General features: G+C 35.5%; 1 long non-coding RNA gene across 1 annotated transcript in view; it reads right to left on the bottom strand.

Moving 5' to 3' along the window:
* Window positions 1–448: 448 nt before the first annotated feature.
* The window catches only part of LOC128250633 (uncharacterized), a 24,089-nt gene continuing 14,630 nt past the window's right edge, over window positions 449–9,907 (bottom strand). Inside the window, exons 2-3 of the long non-coding RNA XR_008266663.1 lie at window positions 1,783–1,999; window positions 449–1,147 (exon numbers count right to left, since the gene is read on the bottom strand). This is a non-coding gene — a long non-coding RNA (uncharacterized LOC128250633). The remainder of the gene's footprint in view (window positions 1,148–1,782; window positions 2,000–9,907) is intronic.

The following is a 9,907-nucleotide window of genomic DNA, read 5'->3' as shown; positions in this document are numbered from 1 at the left end:
GACAAAATGAAATGAGGTTCATGTTGGGACGTTTTTAACCAAATTAGGTTTCACCTGGGCTAAGCAACCAAAGCAATTTCAAGTATTTTGATCATGACAGTATTAATATTTGTTTTAGATGTTGGTACCCGACCAGCTAGTTCGCGGAAGGATGTAATCGATTACGCCCACCTCAGTACTCGACAGGTACTTATTCTCTCGACCCCGAACGAATGAAAGGCGAAGTCAACCTCGGGGGAATTTGAATTCAGAATGTAAAGACGGACGAAATGCAGCTATTTTATCGGTTAACGATTCTGCCAGCTCGCCGCCATCAAGGACAGTTTTAATATTAGAGTGAAGACGGTAATTTCAATTGAACGTCTTCTTGAATTGAATCAATGAATTCGAAAGACTTTTTATTAAATTTTCTTTCAATATATTTATAATTAATTTTCAGATACCAGCTATTTATTTATCATCTTCTTCGTTACACATGGCTGACAAATAATTCAGAGGATTTAAAAGCAATATTACAGATAGTTTCTGGTACTATTTATCGATAACAAAATGAGGATGAATTGAACATATTTGGCGTGTCGGACTTGTGAATCAATACAATTCATAATTTTAGACTACGCTTAATATTTGAATCCGATTATTTCGCATTGTATATGACGTTGGTGTAATCACTTATTAAGATTTTCGTACGTTCTTCCTGATTTCATATATAAGAATGATAAATCAAACTGGAAATATCTTTATGACCGAAACCGTGATAAAAATTCATATAGGCTTTCAACAAATCGTGTAGCCGTAAAATATTTCCCCAAAGGAATGGCGTTGTAAAACAACAATTTACTGTAGATGTCTGTAGCAAATACATCAGTGTTATAAGCCGACAGGAAGAAACGTCATAGCAATATTTCAAATCTTTCATATTGATTTACTCCTCGTTTAAAAAGATACTCTCAATGTAAATAAACAAATAAAAATATAATATTCTGTTCGTTAATATCCTAACTTGTCTTGATGTACAGAATTCATATCGTTACGTGACATATTTCTGATTTATCTTTATTTTCAACGATATTTATTCCTCTCCCTTTCTTCCTTGTGTCACTCTTCCTTTATTCATTTCTATTCCCATATTCACCATAGAATTCAGCTGTAAATATAAAAGAAATAATAAATAAAATGTAATCCTTGATTATTTTTTAAGCATCATATCATCAGCGTTTGCATTTGAAACATAGTTCCACATTTGGAATCGCATCCTAAATCATATATATTTGACAGTAGTTTGATGAAAGAAAACTACGTCTTCTAAAACGGAATGAAAACGCCATTATGAAAATTAGAAGCTTGCCGACAAATACAAATAACAATCTCTTTAGATATCACAATGGTAATAAAATATAACTGTATTTATTGATGGCAGGAAGTAAAAACAAAATGTGCAGCCAACACAAAACAATAAACATAGATTCAGAATAAGGTTAGAGACATCGCTATCAACAGAACAACACTGCATGTGCCTTGAATGCCGTTGCTCACTTATCACATTATTGATTCTATATTCTCAGTGGTATATCGATAAAACATTGAAAAGATGCTTGGCGATAACTAGTTAAGTGTTTTTACGCGATGAGTTCAATTCTCACCAGGAAAAAACGATTTACTTTTTTAACACATGAAAGAAATAAGAACCAATAAACTGCGGTGATTAAGTTAAGCAACTTTGCCAAGAGACAAAATGCGTGTTCTTGCTACACGATTAGAAAGTATTATTAATAGACTTACCATGCACATACTGAGATCCGTCATTTTACAAGGTTAATCAAGCCGAAGCTTTAAATAATAATAAATAAATAAGCGTGAACATTAGTGACTGAGTTGCGCAAGTGTACCGTCTGGTCGGGATGAAAATAGTTACATCAGCATCAAGCAGTAATCAGGAATAAAGGAAATTTAGGTTAGTTAGAATACGTTTGTGACATATTCTAACTTCTAAAGGCGACTGTAGGGAAAAGAAAAAAAAACATTGACATTTAGAGTAACAGGTGTAACAGCACCATATCTGTCCATTGATATTAACTTTATATATTTGCTTGAAATTTTGCTTAAAGCGACGGATTTGAATCCGTTCAGGGTTATTGCTCTTCGGTATTTCCCTTTTTCCCTTTGCGGAAGGCTAAAGATTTAGAAAGGCGAGTCTGGGAATCCTCCAGGGGGAAGCAACGGTCAGATATATATGTATGTATGTATGTATGTATGTATTTAAGTGGGTATGTTTCGGACAGGGAAAAAAACAGGTAGAAAAAGAACATGCAACTGTATGGGTAGAAAATATTTAGAAAGATTTTTAGTTAAAAGAGTTCCGATATTCAAAGACTTAATACACTATGGCAAATCGAACACAGCATAAAGTGTAAAAAGCGTCTAACACTTTACACTGCTAAAATAGAAAGACCGATATGATCTGACGTTTGAAAAAATAAATGGTGACAACGTGTCTTGGTAAGAAAGAAAATTTGTTGAACTGCAGAATTTTTCTGAAGAGATATCAAACAGCGTATAGTGTGAATGGATTTAGCGAAGAAAAAAAAACTAAGAGAGAAGAGTGGATATAGATTGCTATAAAATACGTTACCCATATGTACGTGTATGTTTTATGATTTTTACTGTATGTAAGTACGTAGAAGTCAGTAAATTCATAAGTGCAACTAGATATGAAGAGACCGGAGAGAGAGAGAGAGAGAGAGAGAGAGAGAGAGAGAGAGAGAGAGAGAGAGAGAGAGAGAGAGAGAGAGAGAGAGAGAGAGAGAGAGAGAGAGAGAGATCAGGTAACACAATAAATTTTCCCTCTCAGACCTCTACCCTTGCTGCTAACTTAACCCACCACCTTGGTCCTCGAGCAAAAGGAAAATAAATAGTCGCTCATAAAGCTCAAGAGTAACGATTGCAGGCAAACTAATGTACAGAATCTGATGCATTTTTTCTTTCTACATGTGTTTTCAGTACTGCTTTACCGAAAAAGCGGCAGCGATGAGGTTTAACCTATTCTTGCTACAGCGGGAAGACGGCGCGACGGGGCTAAAAGACATGAGCAAGGAAGACAGTCAATCATTTGGGATACAAACGCCGTGAAATGTATGTTACGCGGCGTTGATTTAAAAGTATACCGACCGCAAAGGAAAGGATTTGTGTACAGATTTTATTATTTTACATGATTTATCTGCGGGGATTGAAAGATCTTGATGAGAGCAGCTTCTAGAAATCATAGGCAGAATAGTTGAGCAATTGTGGAGAAACACATATAATGTTTAAGATCTGATAATCGTAGAAAGAAAGTGTAATCGAAGTCGTGGGCGGAAAAAAATACAGCTGAAAACTATACACACGTACTTAATTTCGCAAAAACGCAGAGATATACTTTTGAATTGTACACGTGCACTCTCTCTCTCTCTCTCTCTTTCTCTCAAACATATATGTATATATGTACGTATATAAGTATTCTTTTGAGTTATGGGCATGCATATTCGTTTCAACTTTTTCCACAAGGGCAGCAATTTCGGAGTTCCGAACCTCAATTGCATCGACCTCAATGCTCAACTGGTGCTTACTTTATCGACCGTGAGAGGATAAAAGGCAAAGTCAATCTCAGTGGAATTTGAACTCAGAACATAGAATGACGAAATACTGTTAAACCTTTTGCCCGGCGTGCTAACGATTGTGCCAGTTCAATAAAGTAAGTGCTCTTCACATTCTAACATGCGGAAATTAACAAACGTGTCTATATTTTTCTAATCGATGGGTTTTTTTCGTAACCATCCAAAAGTAGAAGTGATATTTTTCATTAAGGTGGTTTATAGGATGCGAAAGTAAATTTTGGTTTATGTTTACAAGAATGAGAATGAACTCTGACTTGATTATTCAATAAGGTCAATATTACTGCCCACTTATCCAAGGCATAAAGATTCTATGAAGGTTTTTAGTCCTTCGTAGCCTTGGGATGAAGAAGTAATTTTGAATATGTGGTCGATGCACTCAATATTCAACAAAACATATTTCGATAAAATGATCATGAAGAAATGTCAGGATTGTTAGAGTAATTGTAAATGTTGCTAATTTCTCATCTCTGAAGAGCCCTTGTCATTGCTCTTCCTTTGCAAATCTAACGAATCAACAATGTCTTGTTTTACATGATGGAATCTTGCTGCCAGATCAATGTTTAATTAACGTTAATTTCGATCCCCTTCGATTCACCTTATATCACCTTAAAACTATTTAAAGCCTATTTTTCTTTATATTATCTTTATTTTTCATGTATTTATTTTCCATTAAATATTAAATTCAAATTAGCTTTCTTTTCCCACACTCCAAATTTGATACTTTTTTTCAGAATTCCATGAAGTTATATTATTGTTTATTAAATTTGTTTGCATCGTGATCTCCAACCGAATGTTGAAACCAACGTTGTTATATTTCGGAAGAGGTATTTTAATAAATCAAATGAATGTATTCGCCGTTGTTGTTCACCTATAATTTATATTTCCTCGCAACGGATTTTGTCCATTACTATTCCTTCATCTTTCAAATAAATTTTGCACAGCACTAAAATCTTTAGCGCGTATTTCATTACGCTTTTTGCGGCATTTTGCGAGAGTCATTATGACAATAATGAACACAGGCACTAGTTCAATTTTTTATTCGTCCCACAGAGAAGCAATCAATCAGTTTTTTGTATTCTTTTTCTATTTGGTCCCAAATCCGTTCGATGCCTTTCGCGACCTCATCAATGACATACACATTCTTCTGCTCGTTACATATTTTTCTAGCACATATATAGAATTATGCATTTATTAATCTTTACTCGTATCAGTTATTGATCTACCTCCATGCTGGGATACCGATTTGAAGGGTTTTAGTCGAACAAAATAAACTCATTCTATATTTATGAGATGAGGAATTATGTACATTATTTACATTATTTACAGTTAACGGATATTCACGACATCCGTATACCGCAAGCCTACCTTAACTGGACGATACCTCAAGTTCAACGCCCACCATCCATACAGTGTAAAGAGAGGGATTGCTCAGTGCAACATCGAGAAATGAATATAATTAGCGATCGTGATACCCACCACGAAGGAATGATCATGATCAGAAACAATCTATTAAGCAACAACTTCCCCAAAAACATACTCTCTATTCCAATTACGAAGAAAAGAGAGGATGAAACCGATAAACTGTCCACAGTTAAATAGATACCATGCAGTAGGACTGAATCCGAAACCATTTGGTTTGAATGCGTGCTTCTTAACCTCACAACTATGCATGCGCTTACACCAACAAGTTTTTGCTATTATGCCCTTCTCCATCACAGAATTTTCGGTTTGATCAACCATTCCCAATTTACCCATTATCGAATTCTTAATCGTATATTTGCGTGTGTTTTAATACATGCCAGTCAACCAATCACACATTCAAAGTTCTTTTAGTTATTGATTGTCGTTGCATCCGTATAAATAAAGTACATGAATAATTTAACATGCGCTGATATGCATAAGTGTGCATGTATGTATGTTTGTATGTGTTCGCATATATTTGTGCATGCAGAACAGGAACAAAATCTTAAGAGGCCGACCAAGGAGATATATATTTATATAAATATTTTATCAAGTTGTTTTATTTTTCTTAATGCATTTATTTATATAATCTAGAGAGTTGTCAGGAATATTCTTTGCACATATTTTTCCAGCGATTAATGGATTTTTTTCTAATGTTTTAAATGTACTCTTAGGCCACATTGTATCATACACACAAACGTTCAGAGGCAAAGTCCAAGAACATTAGTTACCATTCTGTAACCTCCAGCGACGATACAGCATTGAACTAAATTATATCGAGTTTTTTTTATAAGTATGGAGCTCTCCACCTCTTTCTCTCTCTCACTCTCTCTCTCTCTCTCACCCTCTCACTCTCACCCTTTCACTCCCACCCGCTCTCTCTCACCCTCTCTCAGCGTCTATCTCTTGCTCGCTCACTCGCTCACTCTTATTCTCACCGCACACGCAGAGAAACAAATACGTGCTTGCGTGAGTTTTGTGCTTGCGTATGATTGTGTGTATGTGTGTACGTGTGTGTGTATTTATACTTATTTAGGTGTGTTTTTTTTGTTGTTGTTGCATATATATATATGCTTATCGTTTTTAATTCGACGTCGTTACGTCGTTTACTATAAAATAAATTTACTTAGTGTAAAATAAAATTAAAAAGCCTAGAAACAACAAAAAATTGACAGCTATGTAAGCTGAAAGTACAGATGCCCCGTGAAACCAAGTATGTTTCTCTAAAAAATAATATAATGCGATTCTAAACAACGTCAGTGTTTTTTCTCAGTGCACACATGGACAAGCACACACAGACACATACACACACACACGAATCACACATATACTCACACACACATACACCCAAATACATATATGCCTATAAATGTATATATATGTGTGTGTGTATATATATATATATATATATATATATATATAGTACGTTTCTAAATCTCTCAGAGAGATTTATGCAGTAGCGATACGATAGAGTAGTTGTATGCTGTCAACGTAATATGACAGTCCCATGAAGGGAATAATACTACTGCTATGTAGCCCTAGGAAGCAGCACCGCTTCCTGTCAGCCCGAAACATTTCCTGTGTCCTTATGTTTACAAGGGGGAGACGAGCACCTCCTGTTTCACTAGAATTATTATATGTTTACGAGAGTTTGGCAGGCATCTCCAACTAGCAGGCCATTTTGTCTGCCGTTAATTACTGAGTTCAAATGCTGCCAAGGATGGCTTTGCCTTTTTCCTCTCGGGATCGATTAAATAAGTGCTTGTTACGCACTGGAGTCGATGTAATCGACTTCATCCCCTTGTTTGTCCCCTCTATCTTTAGCCTCCCTGTGGGCAACAAAGAAATAAATATTGTAAATATTTGGGGTTGATATAATTTGTTTTAGTGACTGTGAATGCCATTACGCTTACATTGAAGTTATAATGTGTTATAAATCTTAAAATCTCGAGATTATGGCATTACATACATTCATTGTCCCACAGCCATGCCGGAGCATCACAATGAAGGGTTTAGTCAGCGGTAACGCACGACAATTACAAATACACACACATATATACATACATACATATACACAGACGCACATGCACACACATGTATACACACACACACATATATATATATATGTATAAGTATATATATATATGTGCTTGTGTTTGCCCGCCCACCCCACCATCACTTGACAAGCAATGTTGGTATGTTTCTGTCCCCATTTAAACATGTTTACATTAGTGTGTATATGTGTGCGTGTTTGTGTGCGTGAGCGCGTGCGTGCGTCTGTTTGCCTGTCTGTCTGTCGAGCTTCCACACTGTTTTAATTTATCAGATTTACTCTCAAGGCACTTACTCAAGTTGCCTCTCATTCGAAGAAACCTAAAACCACACGTTTGCAAAGCTCTTAACCACATACATAGACATTCCGACTGATATATGCTACCTCTAGTGAAATACATCAATGATCAAAGTTCTCCAGCCGTGAGCATCTCATTTATATTTTCATCAAACATGACTTATCTACCGTTATATTATCTTATGTGCCCTACCTTCTTGTTGACACTGAAACCCAAGTCTCTCGTAAAAGCGACCATACTTACAATAAATGTCGACCAGCCATAATAATCCCAATATGTTTTCAAACATAGTGTATTCTGGATATATATATATATATATATATATATATATATATATATATATCATATATCCCCTTTTCATGAATCATTGGCATCATTGTATGTTATTGACATTTTAATGTAGCGATTTGTCAAAATCAGCAGAGCATCAGGTATCGTGTTTTCAAGTGTATACTCCAATTGGCTGCGCTCCAATTTCTAACCCATCAAAGCCAATTTTGCCTGTCATTAACTTGGAGTTCATTAATGAATAACCAATGAAATTCGAGATTTTTACCGTAATAGCATCTTATGAACATGATAAGAAAGAGGAAACATCTCAGTGAAAATCGTAATACTTACGGCTGAATTACCTCTGTTCATAGGTTTTCAAATCTATACCGTTTTTTCTCCTCGAAAACCATATATCACATCTTCATATCAGCCTAATTGTTTTCTTATTATCGACTGATATATAAAGCATCAAACAGAAGATAGGTGTTTGTAATCCTTTTCGAAGCTTTCAAAATAGAAGTGGAGGGAAATTAATAATAACTAATAAAATAAGACTTATTAGTTATGAGAACGTTCACGCTGTTGTTTAATCCCTTATTAGCTTTGGCCAAACACGTCTGTGATTTAAGTTTTTTCCAATAGATCCCATCTAATGTGATTTTTTTTCTTATTCCAGAAATAGTATTTTTAGAACTACGTAATTTAATACTACTTTCTCTGAGAGGCATTTTAGGACTAAACCAGCTGTGTATAATATAGAAACATTTATATTCCCTTGTTTATGATCATAGATGTAGAAACGGGGAGATGGTTTCTATTTCTAGCATGCTAAATGGGCATGTAAAAATTCGTTGATTTATCACATCTAGGTATCAGGCACATGGTTCTGAACATTCATCTGAATCTCCTTCAAGATGGCCTTTGCTAGCCAATATTGGACACCAACTGATAGCAGCCAACGTTTCAGTCTGGCTCAGATAAAAACCCCTACATCCACCTTCTACAGGAAAATGTACTGCTCTCCAACCAGTATTTATATAGCCTTCCAGTGGAATCTCATAAAGCACATTTTTCTTCACATGGGCTGCATCTAAACTGCGTTTATATGAAACAGTTAATTCAAGAAACTGTATTGTCTTAAATTTCTCACACATTATTCAGATAACCGTCTTCCTCCTTTGTGGTATTGGAAAGGGGCTTTCATACCCAACAAGATCTGCTGCTACCGTCTCCGTCAGCTTTATTCTCATTTGGTTAACCATATTAACCTTCACGAAAAATCGTGATGAACCGCTTACTGACATTCATCTGCAGTTTGTTGTCACCATTGTCAGAAATCCAGCTCATAGTTGTCCCTCACCCACCCTACAGTCCATACCATGTACTCCGAGACATTTTGTTCTTCACAAGGTTCAACGAGAAAACGAAGAAGGGTATGACAATGGTTCTCGACAGCTTCTTTGTGGAGGGACATTACAGAAAGTGAATTGACGTCAGACGATTGCACTTCGAATTTAATAATAAATTTGTGTCTTGAAAAAGTCGTAAAACTTCTGGAATGCACCGCACACACACACACACCCACACACACACACACACACACACACACACACACACGGATGTACACAGAAATATACACACTCACAAACATGCAGGCATGTATGTATATATATTTATATATATATATATCATAGAATAAATAATTTCTATGAGATGAGTAGACAAATAGTTATTGTCATGCAATGTAGCTCTTTGAAATGTGCTTCAATCGCTAGTATAGGACCTAACAGTATTATCGGGTGTTTTATTGTTATGGCACTGGCTATTAAAAGTTAGAATATATTGCCAACTAAACGCTGCCAATATATTCTCATCTCATTCTCTCGTAGCGTGAGCTATGTTTTCACCTCTGATCTCCTTTCTGCAGTACACTTCGCTCTTTCTATCTTACGTATATTATTATCTCGAATTCTAACTAGATGTATTATTTACGTGCTTCACGTTAACCTAATAAAAAGGAACATTTGAAAACGAACATTAGCTTCACTGAGTTCATTTAGTTACCCAAATTCAGTTTTTATTATGCAGAGATCGTTGAGTGAGTTTTTCTCAATGCGCCCAAAGTTTTCATTGCTAGATAATATATATATATATGTATATATATATATA

This window comes from Octopus bimaculoides, chromosome 23, assembly GCF_001194135.2.
Source record: "Octopus bimaculoides isolate UCB-OBI-ISO-001 chromosome 23, ASM119413v2, whole genome shotgun sequence".
NCBI lineage: Eukaryota > Metazoa > Mollusca > Cephalopoda > Octopoda > Octopodidae > Octopus > Octopus bimaculoides.
This window is presented reverse-complemented; position numbering and strand designations above follow the sequence as displayed.